This window comes from Protopterus annectens, chromosome 13.part0 (assembly GCF_019279795.1).
Source record: "Protopterus annectens isolate FY-2018-M chromosome 13.part0, PAN1.0, whole genome shotgun sequence".
NCBI classification, from domain to species: Eukaryota; Metazoa; Chordata; order Ceratodontiformes; family Protopteridae; genus Protopterus; species Protopterus annectens.
In genome coordinates, this window is record NC_056747.1 from 375,811,417 (window position 1) to 375,829,379 (window position 17,963).

The following is a 17,963-nucleotide window of genomic DNA, read 5'->3' on the forward strand; positions in this document are numbered from 1 at the left end:
AATGCCTAATCCAGAAGTCCTCCTACAATAAGACCAGCAAACCGCGCAATCTATTGTGAGAAGGAGAAGTGGTAAGGATGCAAACAGAGGTTATGATCAGATTGATGTCATGAAGAATATTGGTCCACAGCTGAGATTGTACACTGTGGAATCAGAAGGGCAAGTTTTAGGTGGAATCGAAAGCAACTGAGGCCGGTGGTGTCCAAGCCTATAACACAGCATACAGCCTGTGAGAAAGACTCCATCTCAGAGCAAGTTGTCTGTTGCTCCAATTCCTGAAAAAGTTCCACAGGACATTCCTGTTCCTATGATGAATCCAGAAGTTCCTGATAACAACTGTGCACCACAGACTGTCCATGCTGCTAAATTTGGTCCCAGCTGTTATGCTACAAGACATGGTCAAATCGCTAAACCCTGTTAACATATATGAAGCAACTTGGATGCGAACACTGTGTTTTGTTTCCAATGTATATACAAATGCATGCTTAACTCTGATATTATTTTGTATAAAATGGCAATCTTTTCAAGACGGAGGTTGTAGATCATTGTGTGTGTATACACCTTTAAGAAGCTATCCAAGGGTTTGCACAAGTGTATAAATACTGAGCATGTGCAAGTCTGTCATTTTGTAGTTAACTGTTGAGATGTAAGAATGCATGTATGCAAGGTCTGTCTGTTAACTAGTTCGTTCACGTGTAATGATGCTACTATCCATCCTGATGCGTTTTTGTATGTAGTAAAGCATCTGAACGAAACACCAAGCCTTCTTGCTATAGGTGTCAGAGAAGAATGAGTGACACTTAATATCGCATTACTATCCCACACTGATATGTTTTTGGTGCTGCAGCTTTCCTGCTTTAAATGTTGCTTTTGCACATTTATGAAGATCAAATGACATTCTTATATTATTTGAAAAAGTCTGACCACTTCCAGTAGTGCTTTCACCTCCTCATCTGATGAGCTATACAGTTTTAAATCATCCACAAAAAAAAAAAGATGAGAAGTCTTTATACTTTGTTGTTGTGTGGGAGCCAAATTGTAACCATGACCTACTCGGTTAAGCAGACAGTTTAAGGGTTAAGGCCAAGACAAAAGAGTAGCAGTGACAGAGTCACTCTGGAATATCCCCCTTTGAGTTTTTATCTCTGGGATAATAATTTGTCCTTTATCGTGGCTTAGCAGCAAAGTGGTTTGCCACTGTTGCATGGGCACTGTAATGTAACTGATCAATGTACGGTGTGCCTTATACATCTGTAAGCATTCCTGCATACATGAATATGGGATGCTGTCAAATGCTTTTTTGGAATTTATCTATGCCATACTTAGATTCTTCCCCTTTTTACACTTCTCCATTATGACTTTATTTAACAAATGATCCTTTGTTCCATATCACTTTCTTTTGTTACCTTTTTGATCTGTTGCCATGGTATTCTTCTAAATGACTATAAATTCTGTCAGCATCAATTCCAGTATTTAGTTTATACATCATTGGAAGACAAGTTATTGGCTACAGTGTTTAGGATAGCTTGCAGTTTCACTCTTAAACAGGAGTATCATTTTTCCTGTTGTTAACCGGGTTGGTGTCTGTTCAGGGAGTGCATATTAGTTCTAAGTCGGGGCTAAATCTTCATGTATAGATGTTAATACTTATAGCCAGAAGTTAGGTACTGCATCTGGGCCAGGGATTTTCCATTTAGGAGCTATACTTAATGTCTCTGGTCGTTACTTCAACACATTTCCTATCCTGTACATTTGAATGTCTTACTGTTCATTTTACTTCTTCTATCCATTCAGCATCTTTGTTCTGTTGCACATAGCCTTCAAAGATATTTCACCAAAATGTGCCTTCTATTTTTTTTGGTGGCGTTTCTATTCCTTTTGCTTTATTTCGCAATTCTCTAGAATACTTTTTGGATCATCAATGAATGTCTTGTTTTGTACTTTTCCTTCACATTTATATGCATATCTTCCTAGTTTCTCAGCCTGTGCTGATATTTTTATTAGTCGCAATAGTGTACAATAGATCCTGGTCTATTCTATAATGTACATTGCTATCACAACTATCTTTCCAAGTATTTTTGTTGACTTGTTCCCTCTATACTCATCTAACAGTGACACTTCTAGTCTTAATGGTTTTACAGTTTTCTGTATTTGACATTTCCAAGATGGCATTTGATTTCTTCCTACCCTTTTTCCCTTATTGGCATGTATTTACAAACCTTATCTGTTATTAATGTAGCTGCACAGTCTCTCTCTCTTTCCCTTTCGGCTTTTCCCAGTTAGGGGTCGCCACAACGGATCACCTTGTCTGCTCATGATTGGCAGTGGAGTTTTACGGTGTAGAGTTGCCAGCCTGGCACCCAACCACCCATGGAAGGCACACACACACGCACTCATGCCTAGGGCCAATTTTAGCATGTCCAATCCACTTGCAGCATGTCTTTGGGGATGTGGGAGGAAACCGGAGCACACGGAGGAAACCCACATGACCACAGGGAGGACATGCAGACTCTGCACAGAAGACACCCCAGCCGAAGATCGAACCGGAGAGACTCTTGCTGTGAGGCAACGCTAACCGCTGCACCACCACAGCCGTACACAGTAACATATACTATTTACTTCTGTTGTATCACATGAATTTCTGTTAAAAGTCTTGATTACTGTGCTCATTTGTTTTATCAGGCTTCTAACACTTTGGGTCTTACTGACTTGTCTGTAATCAATTTCCTTCCTCAGTCTTAATATGTTTATCTCCACTGAATTAAGTAACCCTTCCCCTTCAAATCTTTTTTTCCCTAAATTGAGGGGACACTGGTTATTTTATGCTTCCTGTGGTCATTTTACAGAATGTTCCAGGACACCTTCCTGTGACATATTCTCTTCAGCTGCATCCTGCATCATGTTACTCTTTCATATGGGAACATACTGGCTTATGTCACAACAAAGAGTTGCCACCATTTCCTGTTCCTTCCCTTGCTGTGCAACTACAAGTGAATGTTTGCACTGGCTTCCCACTGAAGGCACCAAAGTATCTTCATGTGGCAACTGATCAGAAGCTCCCCATCCCACCGTTTTCTCCTTAATTTGGGGACTGAATTTTCCATCATGCTCTGAAGATACCAGAGTTGGATTTTCTATACTAAATCTTTCACTCTGAAGGTAATCCATAACTTCAGTTTCTATTTAACTTTCAATTAGTAATTCTCTTTTCTACTTCCTCCTTTGTTTTCTTATCTTTTGTATTGTAAAATTTTCCATATCTGGATGCCATTGCTTGTCATGCTCTTCAAATATTTATTTTATATTTGTTGACCAGGGTAGCCCAACTGGATACATGTCCATTTTCAGTGGAGGCCCGGGGAGAAAAGCTCCAAAGTAGAACATACAGTAAAAATCACAAAATGATTACAAGTTACACACAGTTTACAGGCTCCAGTTGCGCAAGCAGGTAATATAACTGTACACTTTTAAAACAGAATTGACAAACTGACTAGGCAATGTAACATGATTACAGACTATAGAGGAGGATCTAATCAGGTTTTGAACAAGAACATAGCCAGTGAGTTTTAAAGTATAGCTTGAGGCTTTTTTGAATCGAGTAAAAGAGGGTTCAAGAGTAAGATCAGCAGGAAGAGAATTCCAAGTTCTGCCAACAGAGTTAGCAGAGAGTCCCCACCAGAGTTGTTGATCTTGGATGTTTGAACCAGTAGTTTATTAGAAGAGCGAAGTGACCTCAGGTTGCTATAAGGGTTGATGATATTTTTAAGTGTAGGCGTATTATCAGGGCGGTTGAGAACTTTATGGGCAATTATAAGCTGGTTGTACTGAATTAGGCTAGGCCATTCTAGCCACCCCAGAAGATTTAGGTTGTGACAGTGGTGGGTCCTATAGGCTGTGCCTGCTGCAAATCTAGCAATATGGTTATAACAGCTGGAGAGTTTTCTAAGAGCGGATTTGTTCAAATTAGCGAGTACAGGGGAGGCATAGAGAAGGGTGGAGGGTAGATGGGAACGAGCAATAGCAGTCCTAGCAAATGGAGTAAGGAAAGGTTTGATCTGATAGAGGGAGCCAAGTTTTTTGTTAATGTTTTGATAGTCTGATTGAGAAGGATATCAAATTTGAGGGTGTCTATTGTGATGCCCAAGAGTTTGGTTTGTGCATCTGGGGAGATAATGGCACCATTATTAGATTTTATGGTAAAGAATAGTGAGGAAGACTTACAAGTGGGGGAGAAAAGAAGCAACTTTGTTTGGTTAGGGTTTAATATCAGCTGACAGTGAGCCAGTTTTAAACTATATTGAAAGTATTCTCGGGTAATGTCATTAGATCTGTCGGGGAAGTGGCTGAACAAATCAAGGTGAAGTCATCTGCATATTGCATACAAGTAGCATTTGGGATGACAGTGGTAAGGTCATTAATAAAGATAGAGGAAAAAAAGGGGTCCTAATATGGAGCCCTGGGGGACTCCTAGGGTGATGGGTTGATCATTTGTCCTGCCATAGGATGGCTTGTTGTTTTCCACACAGGTAAGAGTGAAACCATTGAAGTGCACGGGTTCTTAGTAAGAATGCCTTAAGGGTGTGCATGAGTATTTGGTGGATGACCATATCGAAGGCCTTGAAGAGATCTAAAAAGAGGACTGAGGAAAGCTTGCTATTACTTCGGTTATGGTTTATGGTGTTAGAGAAGGACAGAAGGGCTGCAATGGTGCTGTGGTGTGGCCTAAAACCGTGCCGAGTTAGCCAACAGCTTATTCTGGGTAAGATAACACACAAGTTGTTTATGGACACACTTCTCCATAATTTTAGCCAATGGTGACAGAATAGCTATGGGTCTAAAGTTTGACAGTTCGATGGAGCTGCCTCTTTATGGTGTGGTATTACAGGAGAGATTTTCCAAATGGAGGGGATGGTGGCTTCAGATAAGGTTCTGTTGATTATGATGGAGATGGGGTATGCTATGGCATCTGCTGCTTTTTGCAGATACTCTGGTGGGAGGAGAAATATCTTTGGTGCTCCTTTTTTGTATTGATTAGTTTTGCTTCCTCCTTTGCATAAATATTGCACCATATTAAGTCTCTTTCTTTTCCATGTCCATATTTCTTCTTCTGATGTCTCGCACTCCACCTTTTTCTCCTTATTTTGGGGACTCATTGTTCCAGCCTGCTGTGACATAACTGACATAACCAGTGTTAGCCTTTCTACATTAAATCCTTCACTTCGCAGATATTCCATAATTTCAGCTTTTATTTCTTTAACGTCTCCATCACTGATCTGTTCTACGTTCCCCCTTTGTGATCTTATTTTATGTATTGTGAAATTTTCCATATCTGGATGCTTTTCCCTGTATTTCTCTTCAAATATCTTTGGAGCTCCTTTTTATGTATTTATTACTTCAACTTTCTCCTTTGCACAAACATTGTACCATATTAGATCTCTCTCTCTTTCCCATGTCCAGGTTTCTTTTTTATACCTTTCAAAAATCTCTGCATTTTGTTCTTTGTATTTCTGTACTTCCTCAGTAGCTTCTTTTTCCAAACAGCCCAAGGATTCTTGCTTTATATAATGTTTTTTGTGACTCTGTTGTATTCAAGTTTGGATTTGAAGCTTTTGAGAGTTTTTTTTGTGCAAGTATTTTTTTCCTCTAATTTCTCTTAATCTTTCTGAATAACTTTTATCTGGAAATTCTCGGCTTCTTGCATAATAGTAATGCATAATTTCTTTCCTATCCTCACTAGTCCACTCTATTATCTTTATGGCTGCTTATATCCTGCCAGGTTTTGTAGACTCCTACTTCTTCTACAAATGGGACGGCATCCCCTGAATCTGTTTTAACACCATTGTAGGAATCTTTCTGTGTCTTGGTGATTCTAGGCTGTCACTTCTTCCAGTCCTGGCACCAGTGCGCTTACCAGGATTGGTCGCTTTTTCATCCTGGGACTTGTCCATGATGTATGCTGTATAAAATACAGTCTATATATCAGTGCTGTCTTGGTGAGAGTTTGTAAAAACAGGTTCCACCTCAAGAAGGCAATCATCATGATATGAGGATGAATTAAATTCCTGCAATAAAACTTCCTTTACTTGCTGATTTTATCTTCACTCCATATGGACCCCTGCTTGGTCCATATAAAGCTCTTGCTTTGAGTTTCTATATAACACGCTAGATGTGCTTGCAGTTACCTGGGAAATTCATATGCATCACTCCCCAAAATGATAAGGCAATAAGGCACAAAGTAAAGTACCACTCCTCAAACATCTGACTGAGATGGCACCAATAAAATGCTTAACCATGCCATATGCATGCAAGTGAAATGTGTTATGTAAAAGCAATAGATGTAAACATTTTCAGAAGCATTTAAGAACATACTAACTGTGGAAAGAGTGTTGGATGCAAAACATTTTATAAGCACTGAAGCATATTACTAATTATGGGCTTCAGTCTGGCAATTTTACACGATAAAAATACCCACAATGTTGTGAGATGAAAATAGTATTTTAAATCATGTCTGTCAAGTAAACAGTTCCACAGTAATTAATGGACAACGCAATGCACACCTATTTTCAAAACAATTAAGCCTGGAGAATATATGAACAATACACAGTTATCTGCCTTAAACAATCCCAAACAGTACTGTCCTGGCATAAATGCATTCTTTGAAGTGAACCATCACATTCCATAAAACATATAAAAAAATAGAATAGAGTGAAAATTAACAAAATCATGCAATGATTACATCAACATTTTATTATCAATATCACTATATAAAGCATATTAAAATCCCAAAGCTAATATCAAAGTAATTTAACAATTTTCTATGATCTAGTATCTCCATGTGCTGCTTATGCTCTTGACCTATTTAGGGCTGTGCCAAGTGGTTGTTTGCAGGGATAAAGAGGTAGTGGTTAACAAACATCTTTCATTATTAAATACATTTTCTTTTCTTTTGCACAAACTTCCCTTCTGGATGGAATCTTTGCACCAATGCAAACATGCAGTGATGTTAAGTACAGGCAAGACCAGGGTAACTTAACCATCACCCCCAGGATACTATAAGTCTGACTTCCCCACTGCAATATACAAGAAAATGGACCAACACAAGACTTACACAGCCTACTCAAAACTGTTGGGATTATTATGATGGTGAACTTTATCAGAACAAAAATCAGCTCCTCATAAAAGGCTCAATTAGTCTGAAAGTCAGCTTAACCTGCAATGTAATGTCTAAGATGGCCAACAGAAAGAAATATTAAGTCTGTACTCTAGTGTTTTCTGCCATTTCCACTAGCCACTACAGGGTTTATACAACTTTATTCCTTACCGCTCAAAGTCATACTGCTGTATTTTGACTTGGTAGTTGCTATGATGTCAAAATCTGTGCCTCTTAACATTGGCTAGGGACAGAGTTGCAAGTCTTAGGCGGGGGAATGTAAGTAATTACAGTAAAATATAATTTGGAAAGGGAGTACATGGAAGCTGAGTTGCATAAACATGATACCTGATGGCTAAATGGTAATCTAAACCATGCTTCTGGGAACCCTAGTGGCGGGGCATTCATCTATGCTTCCTGACGCTTTTAATTGCTTTGGCTGTTGATTGAACATCCAGCATAATAAGAGCTGGAACTCAAAAGTAATGTAAACAACTCTTGCCTAGCTATTACTAACACTGTAAATATGGCTCTGTAGACCAAGTCTTTCACATTCAGAAGCAATTTTTTAAATTATTAATTTATAAAATATATGAAATGACCTTTTGCTTTTGCACAAAAATGGATTTGCATGCATATATAAGGAAATAGCTCCAGTACTTGGTAATAATGACCATCCCTCCTGGCATGTCTAAAGGTCAGTTCCCTGTGCTTTCTCCTATCAACATGGTGAACTTAGGCATTCTGAGTCAGTGTAACAACTGCCTCATGTACACAGACAACCCTCTCCTCTTACCTCCCAACACTCAGACTTGTGAGAGAAGCACTTATATATCCAAACTGGAAGCCATGCGCTCTCAAGCCAAGACTGGAATAGCTGGTCAAGAGGAGAAGGTCAACACCTGCACCACACCACATGCAACACATAGCCCTTCAGAACATCCACCATCACAGCTCTCATAAAAACACAAATCACACACCCACCTTCGCAGAGGCTCTCTATAGAAATCTAACCAAACAGCAGAGACCTCCAACGCAGAAATGCACTCAACCATAACAGAGCACAAACCACAAGACACACAGCTCACCTACAGAGTGTGCCCCTCAATCTAAGCCCCTAAGGCAAATCAGCTTGCCCAATACACTAAACATAGATGACTTGATAGTGAGGCACACTGATGTCCAACTCACAAGGTTGAATACAGAAAAGGTAACAGTCAGCTGTCTCTCGGGTGGCAGAATCCGACACAACACACGCACTCAGGTCATTCCACAACAAGTACAAGTATGACTCTGTCACTGTCCATGTGGGTGTGAATGACCTGAGATGCACTTCCTTGGACTCCATGAAAAGAGACATGGAGGAGCTCTCGGATTATGTGGCCCAGGCAGGTATGACCCTAGCCCTGAGCAGCATCCTACCATCGCCCAGAATAACACCGCAGTACAAGCAGAAAATGATTGAAATTAACAATTGGCTAAGTTTCTGGTGTCACTCTAAGGGGATCCAGTATCTGTCTGCTTGGGATGACATGACTGATGGACCTCGATGCTTTGCCAAAGAAGGCCTGCATCTGTCACCCCTGGTTTCCGGATACTGGCTAAGGCTCTAGCCACCCCTACAGTGCCGTTTTTAGCTGATGTTCCAAAGACCAAATTACCACCATAACAGCTATAAATAAATGCAACCTGATCTGAGGGTCATGTTGCTCAATGCTATAAGTCTAAATCTCAAGATGCACTTACTCGAAGTACTCCTCAAAATGTAGAACATCGACATTTGTGCTGTAACAGAGACCTGGTTTAAAGCAGCAGAAAGTACCCCTGTGCTCCAGGCTATAACTCATTCCACATCACCAAACCACGATGTTCAAACCCACTAGAGAAAGTGTATTAAACTTTAAAATATAAAAAAATTTCCTTATACAACAGCTTCTTTTTTACTATTCCCTCATCAGTCTCTAAAATTTGTTCCAAGATACAAGCTCTCAATAATGAAAATCTCCAGTGGGTTTGAACAATGAATATAACTGGAGGGTGTTTCTTTAAAAGTTTTTTTAAAAATGATTACTTATGTCATTATCTAATTAATTGCATTTAATTGTGTGTGTTTATACATACATACACATATATATATTATATATATATATATATATATATATATATATATATATATATATATATATATACACATTCACATATATATATATATATATATATATATATATATATATATATATATATATATATATATATATATATATATATATATATATATATATATATATATATATACATACATACACACACACACACACACACACACACACACATATACATATATGGGTGCTATGTGATGACTATTTGCCAAGGTGCTAGAGAGCGAGTTTTATTGAATTTGTCTAATATAAGACTTGTGGTATTCTTTTCCTGGCTTGGTAGTTTGGTGGTATAACTCATTCCACACCTTTCAGCCCCAGAACATGGACCGAAACTCCAAAGGCGATGGTGTCTCCATGTTCATAAAGGATATGCTCACCTACAGGCTAGTAGCCCAACATAACGCATCTGAGATACTTCAGGTACAACTAACATTGGGTAAGACGGTGTTTCAGGTCGTGGCCTGCTACAGGTTCCCAACCATGTTGCATGACTCTCACTCCGCGTTCCTAAGCACCATGGAAACTATTAGGTTCCAACCCAACACTCTCATACTAGGTGACTAACTACCCCTCCATTAACTGGGAAAACTACTCATGCACCAATACACTGACCCAACGCTTCTTGGAATTAATCAATTCCAATGCCTTGGACCAGCTCATTCTTACCCCCACTAGAGGAAGCAACATCCTTGACCTGGTTATTACTAGCATGGGCAACCACTGCTCTACACCAATAGCCAATTCCTCCCTGGTTAGATCCGACCACAAACTAATCACCATGGAAATCCACATCTCATCCACACCCCTCCCCCCCACAAATGTAACCCACCATGAAAAACCTCTCCAAAGCTGACTTTGGGCTCCTAAAAACAGAGGTGGCTAACTTCACGGCACCCATGTCAATGGAAAATAGATGCATGACTGCCGAATCATACACCAATGCACTGTACGAACACGTACATAAATGCATGGAACTAGCCATACCCAACAGAACCAAGATGCTCTCCTCCAAAAGAAAGGAAGCCAATCTGGTGGCCCTCTGCCATTAAATAAACTCGACAATAGAAGGAAGAAACTGTTGCAGAAAAAGGTGAAGACCCAAGACTGGAAAAAACTCCCTTATTAGCCTCAACAAAAAGTTGAGATCGCTCATCAAAACCTCCAAAGCCAGCTATGAAGGCAGAACTGTGGCAGACACTAAAAACAACCACAAAGCCTTCTATAGTTATATCAAGAATCTCCATGGCAATACCTAGGTTTGCTCTGAGTTACTGCACAATGACCCCTCCTGTACTGAGCCAACAGATATTGCCAGCATACTGGCAGACAGATTTAGTGCAGACTTTACCCCCCCCCCCCAAAAAAAAAGGACCAATCATAATACCCGAGGAATACCAAGCACAGAGCATTACTGCAGCACAGGTTAAAGCTGCAGTGTCCAAGCCCACGAATACAGCTTCCATGGGACCCAACAATATCCCTGGATGTGCTCTACATGAACTACAAAGTGGACTGGCATCACATCTGTGTGCTCTGTTCAATCACAGCCTCAGCTCAGGTGTTGTCCCTACCAAATGGCGCACTGCCACGGTCATTCCTCTCCAGAAAAGGGGGGAGTGACTACAGACCCTGGGAATTATGGCCCCATTAGCCTGACAAGTCTGATATGTAAGGCTATGGAGTGCATCTTCATGGACCTAATTAACAAGGACATAGGGAATCTCCAAACTCTAGATCCCACTCAGTTTGGTTTTGTGAAAGGTAGATCATGCCTTCTCAACCTGGTTAACTTCTTTGAGTCAGTCACCAGAGCTGTGGATGAGGGCAAGACAGTTCATACATCCTACCTCGATCTGGCGAAGACCTTTGATACCATTCCCCACTCAGGAATTATTGATAAATTCACCAAACTAGGCATCAACCCCTATATCACGAGGTGGGTTGCAAACTGGCTCACAAACAGAAACCACAGTGTGAAAGTAGTGGACTCCAAGTCAGACTGCCCACCAGTCACGAGTGGAGTCCCACAGGGATCGGTCCTGGGTCCTCTCCTGTTTGGCATCTACTTCTCAGAAGTCCAGGCTAACACGGAGGGACTCTGGCTGAACAAGTTCGTAGATGACTGCAAGCTGGGAGCCATTATTAACTTCCCAAGTGATGTAGACATCCTACAGAAAGGCCTCACTGAGACCAATGATTGGTGTCGAAACCATAGCCTTAAGCTTAATGCCAAAAAAAATGCGCGGTCATCACCTTTGGGAAAAACTCAGTTCCAACCAATTACCACATTGACGGGAGACCACTGAACACTGAAGGTGTTTAAGAGATTTGGAGACACAGGTTGACAGCAACCTCTCCTTCGACCACCACAATGTCATTGTGGTCAGAAAGTCCTTCTATGTGGCACATGTCATTACCAAGGGATTTGCATCCAGGAAGAAAGAGGTCATCCTCTCTCTCTACTCTTCCCTCATTAGGCCAATCATCGAGTATAATGCCCCATTTGGCATGTACCTCACTAGACACATGCAACAGCTGGAAAGGCCACAAAAGTACCTCAAGAAGAGGATCCTAAGTCTTAAACACATGCCCTATACGGACAGACTCAAAAAATTCCAGCTATTCGCCTACTAAGAGGCGATCTTTGTTTGACTTAAAGCCATGTCTGACCCGGCTCTGTTAGAAGTGCTACATCTAAATAAATCCCAATCCCTCCACACCACATGCTCCAGAGACCTCAACCTCATTACCACAATCAACAGAACATGCTAGAGGGATAGGTTCATAACCCAGCGATTGCCTACTCTCTGGAATAGACTTCCCATACATGTCAAGCAGAGCACCTCACTGGCCCCTCTTCAAAAAAAATCTTGATGAGTGAATGGGAAACAGAAAGTTCACCCCAGGGATCACTCTAGTGGTTCTACTTGATAGAGGCAATGGGAACTAACATCGGGCGGCACGATGCTAGGGCAACTCTATGGGCTACACTTGTAAAGGCTCCAGGGCCATTAGCCTAGTACACACCTATGAACCTATAAAGATGCAAGCAAACAATTTTTTGAGCAAAAAACAAAGGTTGTTTCACACCTTTACACATGATGTTTAAGGTAATCCCTTGTTACATTTTTTAACATAGAATGTTAGCCACCTACACTATTTTCTGTTTAACTGTGTTATGTCATCTCACAGACTTTGATGCATCATGTAGGAAGAAAATACAATTGTGTACACTTACCATAACTATAGATGTTCGAGTGTATTCACTGTTGCAGTCATCACATGTGAGTTATCCCTGCCAGGGTAGCCCTCGGCCGGCCTGAATACCAGAGGCTTAGTATTTCTGCGTCAGATGGTGTCGCTTCAGGACTGACGTCAAGTCATTAATATTATACAGTAAGGCAGCCGACACCATTACATCAATTTTTCTTGCCCTAACCTGTCAGGAGCCCCCAAGTAGGAGCCAGGTTGTGGTTGAAGAACCCCACCTGTAGAAAGTAAATACCAATATGTCCCTTGTAAGGAAAGAGAAGAAAAGGGGGATGGAGAGAGGGAAACCAGGACTGTAACAGTGAATAGACTCGAACATCTACATTTATGGCAAGTGTACACAAGTGTACTACGTTCTTCGTGCTTCACTATTGCAGTCATCCCATTTGGGTTGATTCCCAAAGCTGAGGAAAAGGGTGGAGGTAGTCAAGGAAACTAGGGGCTGGCTAAGATGCCCTGCAAGACTGCAGAGGCAAACCCTGCCCTGGATTTGAAGAAGAGAATCAGGTGGTAATATTTGGTAAAAGTGTGAACAGATGTCCAGGTGGCAGCCTCCAGGATGTCCATGGTGGGGAGTCCTCTGATGAAAGCTGCAGATGCAGAAGCTGCTCTGCTGGAGTGAGTCCTGCCCACTTGGGGGGAGGCTTTCCATGTTGTTTGCAGCAGAAATGGATGCAGTGTGCTATCCATTTGGAAATGGTTTGTTTGGAGATGGCTTTGCCTTCTGTCCTATAGCAAAGCTAACCAGCAATTCATCAGACATTCTGAAGGATTTAGTCCTGTTGTGACAGAATCTCAGCTATCTGTGCACATCTAGAGAGTACAGGATCCTTTCCTCCTTGTTCTGGGGACTAGGGAAAAATGTGGGCAAATTAATGGATTGGTTGAGAGCCACACTGGACACCAACTTGGGCATGAAGGATGGGTTCGTTCTGACGGATACCCTGTCAGCATGGAAGATGACGAAGGGTTCCACAGCCATAAGCGCTTTCAGCACGGAGACTCTTCTGGCTGAAGTGATGGCCAGAAGGAAAGCTGTCTTTTAAGAGAAAAATTTTAGCTCTGCAAAAGAAGCTGGTTCAAAGGGGGGAAGGATGAGCTTTTCCAACACAAAGTTAAGATCCCAAGCTGGGGTTGGTGCTCTTCTGGATGGCCTCAAGTTGCTAGCCCCTCTTAGGAACTGTTTGATCGAAGGATGCGAGAAAAAGGGCTGCTCAGTGGGGAAATGAGCAGAGATAGCATACGCATGAATTTATATAGAGGAGAAAGATAGGCCACTGTGTAGTAGGTCAGATAAGTAATCCAGGATGAGAGGGAGGGAAGGCTGTGCCACATTGGCTCCCTTAGCCTGAATCCAGGTGCAGAACCTTTTCCATTTGTAAGCATAAGACTTTCTAGTGCTAGGGTGACTGGCATCATGTATAACATCTAGAACCTGTTTACTGAGGTTGGCAGATTGATCTGGGGTTAGGGAATAAGCCAAGCTGCCAAACTGAGTGTCTGCAATTGGGGATCCATAAATTTCCCTTCCCTCTGGGTCAGGAGGTTTGGAATCTGAGGAATATGCCATGGTGGCAGAGGGGACAGGCTGCACAGCAAGGGGTACCAGTGCTGGGGGGCCAGTCTGGAGGTATAAGTACCCTGGGGATGAGAGTAAGTGAAGGAAAGGCACAGACCAACAGATTGGCCCAGGGGAAGGACAGGGCATCCACTTTCCAAGGCATGCAGTAATGCTCCCTGGTGCAGAATTTGCTGAGCTGATGGGTGGTGTGGGAGGCAAAGAGGTCGACCTTTGGGGTACCCCATTTCTGAGCTATTAGGATGAAGGTTCTTCTGTTGAGCTGCCACTCGTGTGGGTCCAGAATATTTCTGCTTAATTTGTCTGCCAGAGAGTTGAGAGAACCTGGTAGGAATTGTGCTAACAGGTGCAGTTGTATGTCACAGGCTGTGTGCCAAAAGGTCATGGCCAGCTTGCATAGAGGATAGGAGCGAGTTCCTCCCTGCTTGTTGATATACCACCTCACAGTGGTGTTGTCTGTTTTGATCAGGAGAGCCCCTGGAGAGAGAAGGGGCTTGAAAGCTATTAAGGCATGCTGGACAGCCATCATCTCTTTTTGGTTGATGTGCAGAGGGATTTGCGGGCTCCATTGGCCCAGTGTGCACCTGCCATCCAGGTGTGCACCCCAAGCATAGTCTGATGCATCTGTGATGAGGGTCTGGGTGGCAAGGGGTAGTGAGAAAGGTATTCCTTTGTTGTGGAAGCATGCTGTTGCCCACCAAAGAAATTATAGATATAAGAGTCTCCAGGTCTTGAGAGTGTTGACACCAAAGGCTTTTTAGATACCAATCAAGTTTCCTCATATGCAAGTCTGGCATATGGAATGAGTAGTATGCAAGATGCCATGAATCCCAGAGCTTGCAGGAAATCTTCCTTGCAGATAACTGGGGTCTGGTGACTAGTTGAGAGAAGTAGGCTGTTAGGAAAATTTGCTTTTCTGCTGTAAGGAATACCATCTGGGATACTGTGTCCAGGCTTGCTGTCAGGAATATAATCCTTTTGGTGGGCACTTGTGTGGATTTCTTATTATTGATAGTGTACCCTAGGGAGGTTAGTAGGGACTTTACAAAGGCCAGGTGCTTGAGCAGTTTTTCCTGGCTGTCTGCCGGAATTAGGCAATCTAAGTAAATCTGGATATTCCTTTGTCTGCAAAAGGCAATGGCCGGAGCCAGACATTTTGTGAAAACTCTGGGAGCAGTAGATAAGCCAAAGGGAAGTGCAGAGAACTGAAAGTGTTGAGATCTTGCCCTGAAACGGAGATATTTCCTCCATGATTCCCTGATAGGAATGTGGAGGTAGGCCTCTTTTAGATCTAGGGTGGCTAGTCAGGCGTCCTTGGAGAGCATAGGTAGCAGTAGCTGGAGGGTGAGCATTTTGAATTTTGGGATCACCAAAAAGGTGCTTAGAATGGATACATCGAAGAGGGGGCGGCCAGGTTCCCTCTTTTCTGGGCACCAGAAAAAGTCTGGAGTAGAAACCTTGGCCTATCTGTTCTGCAGGAATGTGCTCTACTGCCCTCATAGAAAGCAGGGAAATGATTTGCTTTTGAGCCTCTGCCCACTGGTATGGAGGTAGATCTGAAAACCCTTTTGGGGTTGGAAGGGTGTGGAAAGAAAATATGTATCCTTGGGACACTGTTGAGAAACCAGAGGTCGTTGGTAATGGTGGCCCAAGTGCTTGTGTGAAAAGAGAGTGTTCCTCCTAGGGGTAAGTGAAGGTGGGCAGAGGGAGGGGGGTGGGGGTGGTGAGTCATAGTTAGTTCTTACCATAAGGGAGTGGCTTAGAACTCCCTTGTTTTGAAGTGGAGGTAGTCCACTGCTTATATCTCTGCATTCCCTGTGGCTGCTGTCTGAGGGGTCTAGTTCCCCGGGGCGTGGGCTGGACTTGTTTAGTGGGAGCAGGAAAGGACCAGTGCCTGATGGGACAATGCCTGCCGAACCTGGGTGGCTGGACCTGTAAGAAATCCTTAACTGTCCGCATAGATTTTGCTTTTTCTTCCATCTTTTTAAGACCTTTTCTGCCTTAGTTCCAAATAACTTGTCTTTGTGCAACCGGGCATCCAACAATTTAGATTTGACATGGTCTAGCAAGGGCTGTTACTTAAGCCATGCATGCCTTCTAATGACAGATCCGGTGACTGCTGCCCTGCAAGAAGATTCTATGGTGTCAAAACCACAGTGCAAGGTGTGTTTAGTTACTTGACTTGCAGAATGCATTAACTCTTGTAACTCTTAAGATTCTGCACAAGCAGGAAAGGAAGGCATTTTTTGTTTGAGGATTTCAAGAGTATGTTGCTGCAATTTTAGCATACGGAAGTGACAATTTAGTGCCATGATAGCAAAAGTAGCTGAGGTGTATACTTTTTTACCCCATCTGTCTAGTGCTCAGAAATCCCTATCTGAGGGGGTGGGGTTCTTAGCAGAGGTTGGTTTAATCCATTTAGGCCCTTGAGAAATTACCTCAGGGTCAGCAGTAGGATTTTTAATAAGAAATTTGTGTGAGTCAGGGACTCTAATACCGGTCAGGTTTTCTGGGTGCAGGAGGGAGGGTTATCAGGAGTCAATAATACCGGTCAGATTTCCTGGGTGCAGGAGGGAGGGTGTCAGGAGTCAAGCTGGAATCCAGGAAAACATCTTCAACAACATCCAGGACTGGGGGGATGGCCAAGGGTCTGTGCTGTGGAAGATCTAAGAATTCCCTGAGTCTCTTTTTAGACTGAGGGTAGTCCCGACTCTCCCACTGGAAATGCTCCCTTAAGGTATGAAGGGTTTCTCCAAAGGAAAAATCCTCTGGGGGGGGGGGGGTGCTGAAGGGATGGAATCCTCTGCATCAGAATCCTCATAAGTAGAGAGGGGTTGCATGTCTTCATATTCAGATGCATCAGAGTCACCTGACTCTTGTTCAGACAAAAATACATGGGACTGGTCTCTTTTCCTTTTGTAGGGGGTAGCTTGGCTTCCCCTGATCAGCATGATAAGATCTTCTGCCATTTTAAGCATTTTAGACTGAGGCAAGGAAGCAGGTGCCTAAGATTGGGTCATCAGTTTCTTGGTTGTGGTTTGTACCCTGGACCTAAGAAACTCGGTCATTTTCGAAAGAATGGTAGTCATCAAAGAAGACACTTGTTTGTGTCGAGAATCGGTAGTGCAAAGGACTTCCTCGGAAGCCGGTGCCTGCTCAGTGGCTCTGGACCAATCCAAGGTAGAGACAAATGCAGGATTCTTAATTGAAGAGTTTTGCGGCATACTGGACTCCAAAAGGGTCGCAGTAGCAGCCTGCGAATCCACAGAGGTGGGCATCAGGGGCTGCGAAAGTGCCTCACTGATGACCGGAGAACTGATGACTAGCTTAACGGGACCGTCGTTGGTAGGTTTGGACATGTGCGGTCTCTGTCTTTATCTTTACGTTTTTTCTGAAGATCTGCTGTCGGACAGCTTACTGAAGCCATATTGGAGTTAGAGGACTGAAGTGAAAATATCTAGCTACAGTAAGGGCCCAATGACGAATAGTTCTGGCGTTGAACAAAGCACAGAAGTGGCAACAGAGGACGTCTTGGTCTGGGCCTAAACAAGTGATGCGGTAAGAATGAAAGTCTCAGTGTGGTATTTGTTTCCACAGGGGAGACAATTGTTAACTTTTTGTGACATCAGTTTGTGCAAAAAAAAAAAAAAGGATCCCCAATGGGGTTCTTAGCTTTAGAAGACTTCAGCTTCAATTCTGTAGACGAAACTCGGGTAGCAGCTGACTGACACTCGTGCGAACTGCTTCTGCTTTGGGCTCCATGGCAAGAAAGTGACGCAGAAATACTAAGCCTCTGGTATTC

General features: G+C 42.6%; 1 protein-coding gene across 1 annotated transcript in view; it reads right to left on the reverse strand.

Annotated features, from left to right (window-relative positions):
- Positions 1–17,784: 17,784 nt before the first annotated feature.
- The window catches only part of THOP1 (thimet oligopeptidase 1), a 499,186-nt gene continuing 499,007 nt past the window's right edge, over positions 17,785–17,963 (reverse strand). The window contains exon 13 of the mRNA XM_044053986.1: positions 17,785–17,963. This exon is cut by the window's right edge and continues 1,027 nt beyond it. The gene's annotated coding sequence lies outside the window, so the exon portion shown is untranslated.